The 16,203-nt window shown below is 40.2% G+C and overlaps 1 protein-coding gene across 4 annotated transcripts in view; it reads right to left on the bottom strand.

Annotated features, from left to right (window-relative positions):
* The window catches only part of syt1a (synaptotagmin Ia), a 170,769-nt gene that overhangs the window by 109,894 nt on the left and 44,672 nt on the right, over positions 1 to 16,203 (bottom strand). For all 4 annotated transcript variants that reach the window (XM_058624067.1, XM_058624070.1, XM_058624069.1 and 1 more), the window contains exon 2: positions 12,834 to 12,872. The gene's annotated coding sequence lies outside the window, so the exon portion shown is untranslated. The remainder of the gene's footprint in view (positions 1 to 12,833; positions 12,873 to 16,203) is intronic.

Here is a 16,203-nt window from a genome sequence, read left to right on the forward strand (position 1 = left end):
TGTCAAGGTGCTTCGGGGGTGACTGTGACTCACTTGTCGAGCGAGGCGAAGAAACTTTTAGAGACAAGACAAAGCTGTAGAATCTGCTGGAAATTCCAAGGCGACTGTGATTCAGAGTTGACTGCTACTTGTACAGGTCGTGAACTTCTGCGAGTTCTTTTGAATTGTCTTGTTAGTCTGTTTTTTTTTGTGATTTGTCATCTGTGTTGACTCATATCTGTGCTTTGCCTCAACTTGACCCGGAAAAAAGTCAGAATTCTTATCGTATTTGTTTATACGATGACAACTGCACTCAGTATGTGGCACAAAAATACAGGATAAGTAGAAAAATCATCAATTCAACACATTCTGATTGACTGCATTATTTTTCAGTAGTGTCGTCATCTGCCAACACTAAAATTCCAAACAAAGACGACTGAATTGCATATGCAGCGTAGAAGAATTCATGATTAACAGGTCATGTGTACACATGTAGGTCATGTGTACACATGTATATGTATATATATATACATGTATATGTATATATATATATATACACATGTATATGTATAGGCTACTGGCTGTACATCGCCTATAAATCCAGTTGATACTTAGTGACATAAACGCTTCACAAGGGAAAATAATGTTACTGTTGCCACAGCAACAATGTCGTCGATGGTATCAAGCAGGGCTGCTCAATTATGGGAAAAACCAATAATCACAATCATTTGAGTTCATGGTTAAGACCAGCATGTCTGAGTGACTTTTGAATGAATTTACCTTAAATTATACAACTATATAAAGTATATATATATAAATGATTGTATATTGTGTTTAACCCAGGAATTCCACTGAACACCTGCTCAAACAGTCAAACACCATTACATAATAGTTATTTTCAGAATAAAAGCCCCCCGATTTCTTGTAATAAACGTTTCGTATTCGATTATTTTGTTTTTGTCATCATTCGGGGCCGTAATTGTAAGGTTGTTTTTTTTATCAAGTTTAGACCCGAAATATGTTTGATTTATTGGAAAGTGAAGAACCTATATCTAAAAATGTCCAAAATTTGGCCAAAACAGGCCAAAAAAAATTCAAAAACAACAGAGATTGATTCTGGATATGGAGATGTGGGATAAAAAAAAAAAAAACACTATAGATCCACTTCACTCAGGGACATCAGGAGATTGAAAGCATGCCCCTATAAAAATCCAAAGAAGCATCCATAAAAAGCTTGCCGCGAACCTACAGGTGAACACGTGTCACGTACAGGTAATCAAGAAATCAGCGTGACCCTCTAGATTTAATGATACAGATTCACACAAACATGCAGCTGTGGGCGCGATTTCTGCAAAGAAGTGAAGTGTGAATTGTTCTCTCCAGTTCCGTGTTATTAAAAAATCTATTTTATTGCAAACACTTCACTTCACTGGATGAGAGAATAATAACGTAATCAAATCTAGGTTTATGGGGGGGGGCGGGTGTGCCCATATAAACACAGATGGTGTTGTTGTTTTTCCCTATCACAGTTACACTGTGTAATCAGCTGTAACATCATAATAATGAGTTCTGAACACAAGTTCCACGGTCCACACCCAGTGCTGAAGTACACAGATAACACGGACATTCTATATTCATAATCTCTGTAATCACTAGAAATCAGCATGATCTCAATGTTGAACAAAAATAACTGTGATGTACGGTTTTCGTCACGTGTTTACAAATAAACTGTAATTTAAAAAATAGAGGGCAGTAGAGAGGGCAGTAGACACGACAATTTTTATCACAATAAATGATAAATTCAATACTTTAAACTAAACTGTGAGGATTTAAAAGTGTAAAAATGTTATGTAAAAAAGTACTTTGGGGGTTTAGTTACACTTTAAGCATTTTTAGTTGTGATATAAATAAGCAATAATTGTGCGGAAGTCACAAAATCGACCATATTACTATCGAGTACTTCTTTTGCTCAGGTGTGTTTATATAGTTTTTCATGAAAAAAAGGACGTAAGACACTCTATATTGCAGACTCTTATCGTCTCTGTATAAACTGTACGTTTTAACATAGAAATGGAAAAAAGCAGCCTAAATACTCTGTGTTCTAAGGGTTAATCACTGTATAAATAACTCTATTTACACCGTTTATTTACTCTCTCATTCGTCATATTTAACTGTGTTCAGCAGCGACAGCGTGAAGTCTTCCCCGACCTTGATGCACAACTGTACATCACGTCTGAACGACCTTGTCGTCTCTCTCTCCTCATTAGTCTCGCATGTACTTTATGTCAGGATGACTAAGTGACGTGTCCTACTCTTCTCAGCTGCATTGTAGGAGAATTTAAATCATCGCATCGCCTCTGTGGAGAACCACGTTCATGTTAATGTGCGAATGTGTGGAGGAGGGCAGGGGGAAACTAAAGTAGGCCAAAGGGATGGGGGCAGGCGATGATGGCGATGGTGGGGGTCGTCATGGTGACAGCAGCCAAAGAACCAAATGCACCTGTGTAATCTCAGTAAATGGTTAATTCCATTTGCTGATTCATGAAGCCATGACATGTATCCTTTCATGTCTTTAAAGGAACAGCATGTCAAATCTAGCAAGTTTTTATGTTGCAGCTGAATGTCCTTCACCACCTTCTCTTCAGTTTGCATTAGCGATGGGAAGTCCGGCTCTTTTTAAAAGATTCAGTCGGCTCTCATGCCTCCTAAACGCCTTCTATTTTAGCCTAAGCAATGATGATGGTTTGTGTGTTGGTAAGCAAATTTTAATCTTTAACATTTCAATTAAACCTTTAAATGAAACCAACCTAACCCTCACTGAGCTTTGCAGTCTCCAACATCTTTGAAACTTCTTTCAGCCAGATGCTGCTTCTTCTTTGTTTTTTTAGTTCATACTTCTCATTACCGTAGTTTGTGATATCTAAGAAATCCAGAAACTATGGACTGGCGATCTGTCCAGGGTTTGACCAGCGCCTTTTCGCCCTACACCAGCTGAGATTGGCACAGCAGCACCAGGCGGGCTAAATATCATGATGGTCATAAGAGGGTTAAGTGTATGGCACTTTATAGATGATTATTTACTGACCTAAGGGCACTTTATCCGAGTATTTTAACTTAATTATTTTATCTTACTATGCTGCTAAGTATTGTGACTGTCACCACATAGCATTTCATTGTGTAGGAATATTACGCAATGACAATAAAGTACCTACCTACTCTACTCTACTCTGGCTCCCTGATCTCTCTAAACATCGATGTTGCTACGGTAACAAGGGTTTCAAGTTCTGGCCAGAAAATGAGGCAAAATAATTAATTTAAAAGGCAAAGACACTGATTAAAACATTGTTTTGATTTTCTTTAAATCTCTCCTCTTTTGTGTTCCCCGACATTAAAATCCCGAACCCAAAAAAGCACTCCGTTGCACTTGCAGCACCAAAGACTGCAGGTTTTGAGACGCCGTGCATGAGTGACAACAGTTGCAGCAGGATTACAACAGCCATGTCTGTGTGAGGAGTTTTTGTGTCTTAATGGTTTCCTCCATGGCGAGTTGTGGGACCAGGAGAAAGTCATGCAAGCGTGGAAATTGGGTTCTAGTTGTGGGTTTTTGGCACACAATCTCATTTTAACGCGTATAAAACGTATGTAAAACAGACTCTGTGAGGATTAAAGATACATCCAGCAGTTGTTTTGTAGCTGCTGGAGCAGGAAAGGATTTCTTTCAGAAAATATTCGCATATAAGAAGCTGAAAAATCAGATAACTTGTTTTTAATTATGACAAAAACATAGATTATCGACATAGTTGGGGATTAGTTGAGTAAACTGTTGCAGCCACTCATATCACATAATAAGATCTGCAGTCATTAAAAAGGTGAGAACGATCCTGGGAAAAAAAGTTTTAAGGCTGACACTGTTTTATGTTACAGTTATGTTATGTTATGTTAAAGTGTTTCTTCTTTTGAATACCCCCAATTTCACTTTACACTGTGCCCTGAAAGGAAAAAGTGCATCCTCCAAAAGTTCTAGAGATGCCTTTTCCTCTTGTTATAGAGGTCCCAAAATCAGGCTCCTGCATTAGTGTCACGAAAAATGATGTCTGCAGCCTGATGATCAAAGCTGCTGTGTGCCTTTAAAAAGCTTGACTCTCGGGGGCAAAAAGGGGGGCTTCATTGACTCCGGCTCCTCTTCTCTCTGCCTTTGAGGAAGCGACAGGGCTTTCATTTGCTCCTGCTGCCTCACCGCTATTACCACGAGAGAGAGAGAGTAGGTGCCCACGGCCTTTTCATCTTAAAGAGCGCACTGGAACAAGGTGTGCTTAGATAATGCTGTCATTTTCATTTCACTTTCAGGATGAGTTTAAAAGATATGATTATATATGAAAAAAAATAAGCTGGCACTGCCTCCAATTTTTATGATTTTGGTGCTAGAGTAAGCTTTCAGAGAAATGTCTTGGTTCATCAAAGGATTGTCGTCTGGTGCTGCCAACACCCCGCACACGACAATCTAGACACGTTCCGTGTGTTGTTCCACACTGGTGGAATGACCCACCGAGCGCTACCTGTCCATCTTCAAGAAGCTCTTGAAGGCCCAGCTCTTCCAAGAGCATCTTCTGTCCTAGCACTTTCCCTACTTGGATCAGCCCACTGTTCCCATCTAGAGGAGTTCTTTCCAAGACTTCTCCTATATGTCGCTTTGGATAAATGTTAAATGTCTCATTAAAGTACGACCATTCAGAATGAGCAACGTCGAGGTCTAATTCTTAAGTTCTTCTTCACCCTGAAGTCCAAACCAAACAAGATATCATATTGGAGCGTTTACACTTTGGCAAAGACTTCCTCAGTCTCTCTGTGTAACAAAGCAGCTTGTGAGCACAGCGTTTTATTCTCGGAGGTGTGAAAAACCTGACGTAGTCTTCAGAAATAACAGCACACACAGTCTTAGGAGGTGTTTTGTTACCTAGCAACTTGACTGAGAAAACCTTACTTTGACGCAGTGCTATTAGTGAAGTAACGCCATTAACCCAACAGAAATTTGTAACCTACAGTAGTCCACCCACGGGGGGTGGGGGTTGGGGGGGGACACAACAAACTCTATCTGCCTCGTACTTTAAGGCAACAACTGTGTCGGGTTCAGCTCGGCTGCCATCTTGCAAACACCGCAGAGAGGAATTAAAAAATCCCCTCTGAAGTGTGGGAGCGCTGATGAAGCCGCGCAGGCAGAAGGTTCACCGGTGTTTGAACACAACAAACAGACAGCCAGCATTACGCTCCCTTGTTCAATTTACAGGCGACCGCGAGCCAGTGCAGCATTAAACAAGCATCTGGGTGTTTTGGCTCAGGCCGCCGTTGGCTTGGAGGAGATGAGACATCCCTTTTTTTTGCGTGGCTCAGCACCGAGATGCAAGTCACCACATGTGAGACTGCAGGCCTGTCGCAGTGGAGGAACTTCCCTAAGGGGCTGATTTGAGGGTGCAAAAGCATTCATCCATCCATCCATCAATTTTCTACGGCTTTATCCTCCACAGAACCCAATCATTTATCTAATCCCCATATTGCATGTTTTTGGACTGTGGAAGGAAACTGGAAAACCCATGCACACACAGGGAAAACAAATTCCATGCATTAAGGTCCTTGTTCCAATCAGGGCTCAAACCTGGGTCTTCCTGGTGCAAAGGCAAGAGTGCTAACCACTACACCAACCGTGTGACCTGGTGCACGCACATAAGTGGCAGAATAAAAGCCTTTTTATCAACAACTAATACAACTAAGACAACTATTTTGATCATACATTCATCAGTTTAAGTGTTTTTTATAAGTTTTCTGATTTTTTTAAGCTCCTTAAATGTTTATATTTTCTGTTTTCTTGTGCCATATAGCAAAGAAATTGTTAACCCTTTAATTGTTAACCCTGAAAGCTGAGAAGTTGCACGCCAAAGCCAACGTGTGGTTTTTACGGTAATTTCACACGCGATGCTGCAGGAAGCCAGCAAATCAACGTCTTCGACGCCAGAAAAGTTGGAAAGAAAACGCCTGTACATAATTTAAATTTTTTGGCCTGTTTTTGGACATTGAGAGAAAAACTCAAACAAATGTTATGTTAAATATGTTTTATACTGCTCATATTTCAAATTTAACATGCAAAAATATGGTGTTCATGTACAACTACAGTGTTTGGGCTTGTTTTCCTTCATTTTAAATTGTTAATACACCATTTTAACATGCAGTAAATTGTAAATAACTGCCACATATTGGAAGTTATTCTGGAAAAATGGGCTAAAGCAACTTAGTCACAGGACATTTTCTGGCCCTTTCATGGTTATATTAAGCACAAAACAGAAAAACAAGTCCAGACAGACATTTTGAGGCTTAGGTGTTATATGATTTATTTTAGAGACATTTGAGTATTTTGAGTAAACATCATTTTGAGGTTTGGGAAACATCAATCAACATTTTCAGACCCTTGTACGTCATGTTTAATTGTACAATAATATATTATTTGTACCATTTACATCTAGAGTCTTTGAGCCAAGTGCCAGGTAATTTCATGACTTTAAAAGTCTATCCACTCATATGCATAACTCGACATGATTGCTTCCGGAAAAATGCTTATTTTGTTGATCTCACCTGCTGCAATCTCACTTAAAGACTATCAAATGCCTAAGTGTGCCTTCCAGGAAACTTACTGAGAATATGAGACCATTAAAGTGAAGCGTTAGAGATCATTTTGTATCCCTAGTGCCTAAAAGAAATCATAATAGTAATCAGAGACGGGAAAATAACGCATTTGACATAAATTGTCAACGCATATAGACATATAACAAGTACTGAGGGCTCACAAGTAAACAAAGCTTTATTTTAAGGGAAAATACCGACCTTGAACTATCAAAAACAAAACAATAAAAAGTAATTACATATCAATTCACTGTGAGGAAAAGACGGGAAAGCTCGACAGGATCAAAACGACCTTCACGCGATACAAAATACCTTTCGAGGAGGTAAATATGGAGCTGTTGTTGCCTACGAGTATGACGTCAACACACAGACGTAGCGAGTAAACGCAAACAACAAGCGAACCAGATGAATTCACGGCACCAACGTGCTGTGGACAATGATGTTCCCTTTGTCTCATTAATCGATTTTTTTGGGAAGTTTCGTGGCTCTCATATGCAAAGTCACGAGCTGAACATCAGTGTGACCGAGTCCAGGCCTGGAGATCTGCTCAAATATTTCCCCGCCAGATTAAGTTTGCTAAACACACAATTCAGTGCAATTACGTTCGCCTCACGTGTGTCATTACGATGATGAGGAAGCAACCTGTAAATATCATTGTATTCAAAGAAGAACGCAGACAGACAGAAAGAAGTTTTAACAGATAAACTGATAGATGAAAAGAGATTTAATACAATTTATCCTGTATGATTGTAAAAAAAAAAAATGGTAATGGTGAATGGAGTTTTAGCTCCCACTCTCATCTGGAATGGCAAACCCTAAGCTTCTTATCACTTTCCCTTATTTATTCTGTCACCATCTCCAATTCATTTCTCCACCATGGCGCGTTGACGCAATCGCACAGATAAGCAGGCGGAACAAACACGTCGCCGACTGTTCTCTGCTCTGGGGAACGTTGGTGAGTGGGAGAAGTTTGAACAGACCTTCTTCCAAGAATTCACAAGTAACATTTGAAAACTAAAACTTGTGTGAGGTGTTTCAAGTTGAAGACAGAAGAGAAAGCGAGATGAAAGGTAATCTTACGTTCTACAAATGGTGACATTTCAGCTGTTTGGGTCTCTCGGAAGTCCATAAAACGTGGAAACTGCAGAACGTGGTAGCCAGTGCCGACTCCGGTTTGTCCTCCGGGCAACAAACGAGGCCTTCTACAAGTCCTTGAATATTTACCACAGCACAGTTTAATCCACAAGAGAGGGAAAAAGCACCACCCAAACTCTCCGAGCAAAGGATTAAACCTATAGGCTTCACCTCGCACCTTCACACACCCACACTGCCACTCAAACAACATCACTCTTCCCCAATAGCCAGATATTTTAGCTTCCCTACGGTATTAGACTAAACAAACGCTGCTAAGTACTGACACCGACTCGGTTGGGAAGTAGCGCCTCGAGCTTCGGCGTCGTGATGAGTCACCACAAACGGATTTCGAGAGCAGTTGTGAGTAGCTGCCCCAGATATTTCATATAGTCAAGGGAGGGATTAAAATTCAGTGGCTTTGATCCCGTTTTAATGCGATGCCTACCATCTTTCCTGCCACCTTCGGTGACACGCGGCGATTTCTTCTCTGCCAGCAATCAGTGCGAGTAAGTCAAGACTGTTGGTGTTCAGTGGAGAGTCTGCTCGGCAGTGTCAGTGACATTAGAGAGTATCAATTCCCGCCACTTTTGTTTTATTCTTCTCAACGTGAGTGACAGCTGAGGTCAGATGAGGACACATTTGCTTTTACTCCATTTCTAGGCAGGGTTTTTCTGTTGCTTTCAGATTATATTGTTGGGAATGAGGTTAAGACCCTCATGAAGTGTTGTTGGATTTTTTTGTTTTTTTATAACTGCATGGCCTTGCAAGGTCTTGAAATCATTTGTGTAAAAGTCCGGGGGCTTGTTTTTCTTCTCTGTAACCTTTATGAGAAAAGCCAAAAAATGTATACAAGTGAACATTTGTGCCAAATTTATATTCTCTTGGTAATCTATAAATCAGCACATTTGCAGAAGAAAAAATGTTTTTGAGGTAACAGTGACCTTGATTTTTTTAAAGCAGTGGAACATTTCTGCCAAATTTTAAAAGAATTCCCTGAAGACATTTCCAAAATATCATCCGTCTGTCCCAGGAATGTCACAGTCTTACCAAGAATGCCTAAAAGTGAATGATTAACTTTTATCAGGATCCACATATGTGAGCAACGGCAGTGATGGATGCATGTACAAGTTATTTTCTTAGATAAGGGCAGACATTTCAGACTGAAAAATGCCTGAATGCACAACAAAAACAATAACTTAAGTTTCCTGACTCTCTGCCTGATCTGTTCACCAAACTTCATTAAAATTCTGTTCAGTACTTTTGAGGCCAAAATAAAAGAAACACACACCGGGGGTGGTGAGAACAGTTTGTGTCTTCTGTGTCTCGGCAGTACTGGTCCAAATGGGATGGCAAAAAAAATAAGGTCAAACTCTGAGTCTGTAAGCTAGTTTGAGACATCTGGCAACCGTGACGCTCCTGCACGAGGAGAAATTCAAGGCAAAAAAGAAAAACTTGCCTCCGATTGCACACACACGAGAGCCTTGGCGGCGTGGAGTGTTTCTCCATGGTTGTTTTTCTTCAGGTCTGGGACTATTTGTACATATTGGTGGTTCTGTACACCGTATGCTGACATGTAGCTGCAATAACGGGAGGAAAAAAGGTTTGAAATGTTTTTGAGCTTGAGCTTGGGTGAGAAGGCTAAAGTGTCGTTTCCAAGTGAGGGAGCGCAAAGAACAAGTGAGGGAGTGCAAAGAACGAATCAGGGAACGCAAAGAACAAGTAAGGGAGCGCAAAGAACAAGTAAGGGAGCGCAAAGAACAAGTGAGGGAGCACAAAGAACAAGTGAGGGAGTGCCAAGAACAAGTCAGGGAGTGCAAAGAACAAATCAAGGAGCACAAAGAACAAATCAGGGAGCGCAAACAAGTGAGGGAGTGCAAAGAAGAAGTGAGGGAGTGTAAAGAAGAAGTGAGGGAGTGCAAAGAACAAGTGAGGGAGCGCAAAGAACAAGTGAGGGAGTGCAGAGAACAAGTGTATTCTCAAACAATACAATATGATTCGATATTTTATTTGCTTCTCTAAAATAGTTGTTTGAAAATCTGATTCCATAATTCAAAACAAAGCAAACTTTAATTTAATATGCACACATTTAGGCCGCATTTATGCAAATTTCCCCTCAAACGTGACACATGAAACTGACAGCTCTCCAAAAAGAGAGCGTCTCCGGCTCATACAAATACCAATGAGCCACATGTTCTCCCGAGAGAGTGAAGCAAACACGATCGCTCCTTTGTATTTGTCATATCTCCTCCAGCCCATGGTGACCGCAATGTGTCTCAAACACTTTGGCTCACAAAGACAGCTCGACACCGTGGAGCCAGGGGGAATTACAGCATTGTGGGAAATGGCTTCCCTGTGGCCATTTTGAAAACACTAGGCTATCTAACCCCCCCCATGTTTGGTCTTCTCTTGAGCTTTTCCAGAGGCGATTTTTTTTCTCTCTGTGTAAGTGTCTTAGGGCTGCACTGAGAGAGACAAGCCACCCTATCTGATGGTTACTGAACACTGCGTGGTAGCCTCGAGCACAAATCAGAGTCACTGAGGAACTGTTGTCCACATGATACAAGAGAGCAAACAGGTTGCAAGCAAATACAATACAGTTTCTGAAAGTTTGCAGCATAAGGAGTGGACTAATATTGTCCATTTAAAGACACTAAAAACTCTACCGAACTTCCCTCAGGCAAGTGTTCGTTCTAAATTGTGAGTCTGTAGGTGTCCTTGGCAGCAGCAGAGTTTTCGTTTTTAAGGTGAAGTGAATTTCAAAATGGTTTTAGCTTCCATCTACACATTGAAAATGCCAGGAGGTTATACGGCCATGTGGGTCAACCCAATGAAACACTCACGAAATAGCAGATGCTAACAAAAAACTAAAGAGGTGCATCACGTTGTAATACTGGAAGCACTAAAAAAAGCTGGGCTAGTGAAGGTACGCTTCCTATAATTATTATTCAATCACTATTTTTTTTACTTTTGACATGCAAACGTTTTCATAAGATAAATACTACTTCCACAAACGCCGCTGCATGTAAAACTAGGATTTTAACCTCATCGGACGGCACAAAGAAGGATTAATAGGCCTGCTAATGGGAGTGGGCTTGCGTGGCTCCGGGTGTGAAATCAGGTATGAGGCTTAAACAGCCGTAAACAATGGCAAGTGCCAGTGGGACGTGCAGAGTACATCAGTCAATCGTGACACCTGGGACAGACACATGGAGCTTTATAATCAAGAGTGGAGTGGGTTCTCCACTGTACATCACATCAGACAGCACTGCTAATTACTCATCTTGGTAAATCGGCGTCTCCCACCAGGAACCAAGGAAAAAAAAAGGGAAAAAAAACTCTACCAACAACCCCCCGTGTTTGCAATTTTTTCCCGCTCATTGTTGCTCATCCATCACCATAAATTAAATTAAATTAAATATACTGTATGTCAACAGAATGAAGGTAGACTGTAATTAGCAGGCAGGGCTGTTCTGAGTGCAGAATTAATCTCATTGGTTCAATTAGTAAGTGAGGCCAATTAAACACAGTTGAGATTGATTTCTTGAGATTTCTGTGTGCACATATTGGGCTGTTACTTCTCTTTTCAAATATTCAGTGGGCCCAACTCTGAACCCTGTGGTTCACCTGGGGTAGCTTTACAAGAACTGTTGCTCCTGCCATCACAGTAATGTTTGGGCACAAGGACATAATTTTGAGCATCGCAATTAGTGCGATTGTGAGGTATAATTGTATATCAACATTGAAACAGTATTTAATTTAGGTACTTTTGATTGATTCAATACATAGATCTATGGAAAACAAAAGACCATTGACATACTAGCCTAGCAGCTTTTGTATACATCCAACATGGCGGCAAGATTATAATAGTTTTGGATGGTTTTAGCTTTTATTTCGTTTTGATGTTTTGTTTTTAAAATGAGTACAGGTTTGCTAGTTTTTTCTGCTTAGTTTTAGTTTATTTTTTGTAAATGCCTACTTTTAGTGTAGTTTTTATTAGTTTTAACGTGAGTTTGAGTTTTTTGTAAGACAGTTTATTTGATACAAAGATTAAAAAAGGTGATTGTGATTGAAAAGTATTGTAAAAAGTATTACTTTTGATTCCATTCCATTCCATTTTAAGTAACTTGCCCCATAGAGCTTTCCCGTACAGAAGTCGTTAAATGCCATAACTAGGAAACTACAACCAGCACGTTTGTTGTCATTTTCCATCGCTCTACACACATCATCCAGATCATTGGTCCGAGGCATTTCGATCTACGTCCATTGGAAGTTGGAAGGTACTACCAGTGTTGCCCAGACTGTTGATATACACCAAATAGTCACAACATTTGGAAAATTTGGGTAAAACAAGTTGTGTTCTTGGTTGATTGTGGAGTTTGACCCCCATTTCAAATGCAATATCAGCTCTCTGACTGAAAATACTCGCTGTAGCATAAGGATAATCAGTGCCAACTTCAGCCGCTGATGATAATTACCCTCCGGCAATTGATGCCAACCCTGTGTTTTCCTCTTTGCATCTCATCCAGCCTTCAAATCAACCCTACAAACCAGATTGCGTCCCATAAGTACGTCATGTAAAGAAGGATGGGGGGACAGCCAATGCCTCTTGTCTTCTTGATTGAATGGCTACTCCAGCCTTTCTGATCACAGGTGACTCCAGTCCATTGAATTAGCACACAGCCTTCTGGGCCACGGGCTCAGGGGCCATGTCGGAGCCTTGTGGTGAATATTAGATTGCACGCCTCCAGATCTAATTAAAGGAAGCAACAGGACAATGTCTGCATCTCAAATGAGACCGGGGGCCATCAGGAATCCCAACTCCCTCTTGGATTTACTGATTCGATTGATTTTGTGTGTATGTGTCAGAAAACAACAAGGTGTGGTGAGGGGGGGAGATGTTCTTTTCAGTAAACCTAATGAGGCCACTTCTATGTGTCACCCATTTGGCGCTAAATTGATATTTGGCACTGTACAGCATGCTGTAAACGTCCTACATTGAACTCACTATTATATAGATATTAAAGTCATATTAAATACTGGTGAGTACTTACAGTATCTTCACTTGGAGGAGTTCCTTCCAGTCCGGCTCACTGAAACAGAGGGGAAAATCTGCCTTTAAAACAACATTGGAAAACACACAAAATGTTGGTGTAATGTGATTAAATAATGCAAATTAGGACACTTGGAATTTCAAATTACAGTAGAAATCACCTCTTTATATATTAATTTTGACACGTGAGAATGACTTAGGCCTGAAGGCACACATTTTACAGTAGTTAACAAGTGCATTAGCCATTAATTAACAGTTCAGTACGAGTTAAATGTACCAGTGTCCACTATATAGATGAGAACAAGTAGGTCAATACTCCAGAGACACGGCATGTTAGTCATTTACTGTGATTAAACTGCACGCTTTTAATTAATTCCTATTTAAATGGAAAATATCCTCTGTATTTGCTTGACACAGTCGGGATTGGTGGACATTACAAACAGTTTAATAAACACTATCTGTATGATGCATGAAGTGATAATATCAAAGCTTAATTTGACTGTTAAATTGTGGCAATAATAGAAAAAGGAAATTAGCTTTTTCAAACACAGGAAAGCATCAGTGTTCAGCCTCGTAAAATCAGCGCAACCACATCAATTGAAACTAAATTTTGTCTGTGATCTCAATTTGACATTTGGCCTTTAATACCTTAGAGTGCAACCAATTGGGCAGAAATTGGGTTCGACCAGTTGGGTTGTTATAGTGAAAGATTATATTCACCTTGAACTTCAAGCCCAATTTTTTAAAAAGTTAATAAGTTTAATATGTCACAATAACTGGTGGGAGAAAAACAAACAACAACAGTCTAATTTGCAGGAAGCAGATGGCGCAGTGTGAAGCAGTAATACATTAACAGCATATGTAGGGCCATTGTAATTCGTTCTAAAAACAAACAGGCTATATTCAGAATGATTTCACGCCTGGAAAGGTCATGAAACTTGACATAACCACAGAAGGATTGGAATACAGACATTTCACGCAGCCGTGAAGTTCAAAAAATGATGAGTGATTGAAAACCCAATTTTTTCGTCTTTCCAGATAGAAAACACAAATGGAAAGAAAGGACTGTGTAAGTTTGGTTTATTGATCGGGCTAAACGCAGAAAAATCTGTACCAGATCTGACCGGCTGTCGAGAAAGATATAAACAGCTGCTAATTAGAGGCTGATATTTACCAGCAGACAGCAGGAGGCCTCTGAAAGCCAATTTTGTGCTTTTACTGAAAAGGTGTTCCATGAATGTGTAACAGTCATGTTGCTTTGAAAAACAAACACCCCGCCGTCTGCCCATTGGGAAACGTGGTCCTAAAATAGACTTCAAATGCCCAGGGATCCCAGTCGGCCTCGCTGGCGGTCATTGACACCCAATAAGCTCGGTGAAGAGGGCCCTGAAGACGTGTCTATTTTTAAAGTGGACGGGTCAAGAAAAGGCCCTTTACCCCCGAGTGATGGGGTTTGAGAGCCCCACAGCTAGACTTCACTGTGGGAGGTCATTGCACTCAGAGCAGATCAGGAAATGTGTCTTGAAATTGACCAACACTACAGTACATCCATCACTATACCTTGGCAACCCTGTTTGTATACATTATGTCCAAATGAATTTCATTTGTACACACACTAATTAGTGATAGCATCCAGTAAAGAAAGATCAAACTGGGGACAGGAGCAGTGGGTACCTTGTTCAGAGTTACCCCTAACTGGCAACCCTCTGGTTACCGTTGATGGATTCCAACTTAGACCACTAAAGAAAGACTTGGCCGACAGCTCTGCCAACTGAGCTTTGTGAGAAAAAGAGGAAACTAAACACTGTGAATAACAACAAACAACAAAATCTCTCCTTTTTTTTTTATAAAACAGGCCATTGGCTGTGTATTAAACTGACACACTAAACACACAAGTCAACACAGACCATCATCTGTGTCTTTAAATCCATTTCACTGCTTTCACGGCAGTTGCACCATCTCAAACTGGGTCACCCCGTCTCCCATTTTCTCTCATATTTAAGGGGTCGTCCTATGCTGCCTTGCTTTCACACTAATATTCACAGCAAACATTAAAACTGGGAGCCTGTTGGAAGTTTTTGTCCGTGGACACAGGCCAGCAATGTGAGCATTAAAATAGCTGACAAAGCTAAATTGGTGTGGCATACGCATTGGTTTCATATCATGCCAGATTGTGTGCTTTTTTACAATTCAACAAGTACAGATGGTACATACTTGTTATGTCCCAGTAACATTTTTAAGTCCATTTTATTTTTAAAATGGTCTTACTATTTATTAGCTAATGCCTGCCCCGCACTAGAGGATTTTCCAATCTCACTTGATTTTTAGACCACAGTCACAACAAACTTTTCAATGTTTTAATCCTGGAAAAAGACCAGTCTATCCAGTCAAGACGCAGGACCACACACTTGGTATCCTCTAGTTTGGGGCAGTATTTAAAGTGTATTTTACTAAATGTATTGTCATTTGACCCAACATTAAGGGTGTCAAATGTGAATCTATATGATAGTTGAAGTAAATTGTTGCAGTAGTAGTAGATTGCCATGGTCAACCCAAATGTAACATTTCTTACTCAATATCAAGAAAATTTGTGGCGCCAGTTGTCGAGTTGTGTGTCATTAAACCATTGCACAAGGAGAAGATGCCATTTGAAATTGGCCACATTGATTATTCGGTAGTTTTCCAGAGCATTACCATTCCATTCCAAAGAAAATCAATGTGCTTTACGACAAAAACGGTGAATATAATGCATCTAACATTGCAGCATTTTTCCAGAAATATAGTTTTAAAGGTTGAGTCACAGGCAAAATGACTGTATGTGGTTCAAAATGACATTTGTCACCTTCAAAAAAACACATGTACGTCATCGTCATAAACAAACATGTTGTCTTTTTTTTCGTTAATATTAATAGTAAAAGAAGGGTCCCAATCTTTGGCATTTAGCCCTGTCAACCAATGACCACACCACCCAACAATCCTGCAGAAGTGTATTCACTGCTATCTGACATTCAAATTCCATAGAGAGATAAATAACCGACAACCCCACTGTCCGGTTATTATGTGGCCCTGGACAGCACATCAAATATTCTCTGTGCTACGCTACAACACGCATATGCTATGATAGAGGAAGGGAAGTCTTGAGGAAAAACACAAGGACACAATATTAATCTCAGGCTCATATTGGTGTTCAGATCTCAACCATCTTTTTAATAAGAACCAAAGGGGACTAGCGTTTGCGGGACAATGGAGACTCTTTGGTTTAGCAGCAGGGACACAAAGCTAATATCCTGTATGAAGATTAAAAAAAATAGCATGAGCCTTCATTATTCTCTGAATCTCAAGACATGCTCTCTTTAGAGCTTGAAGGTTGA

The sequence above is a fragment of the Solea solea genome, chromosome 3 (assembly GCF_958295425.1).
Source record: "Solea solea chromosome 3, fSolSol10.1, whole genome shotgun sequence".
Lineage (NCBI taxonomy): Eukaryota > Metazoa > Chordata > Actinopteri > Pleuronectiformes > Soleidae > Solea > Solea solea.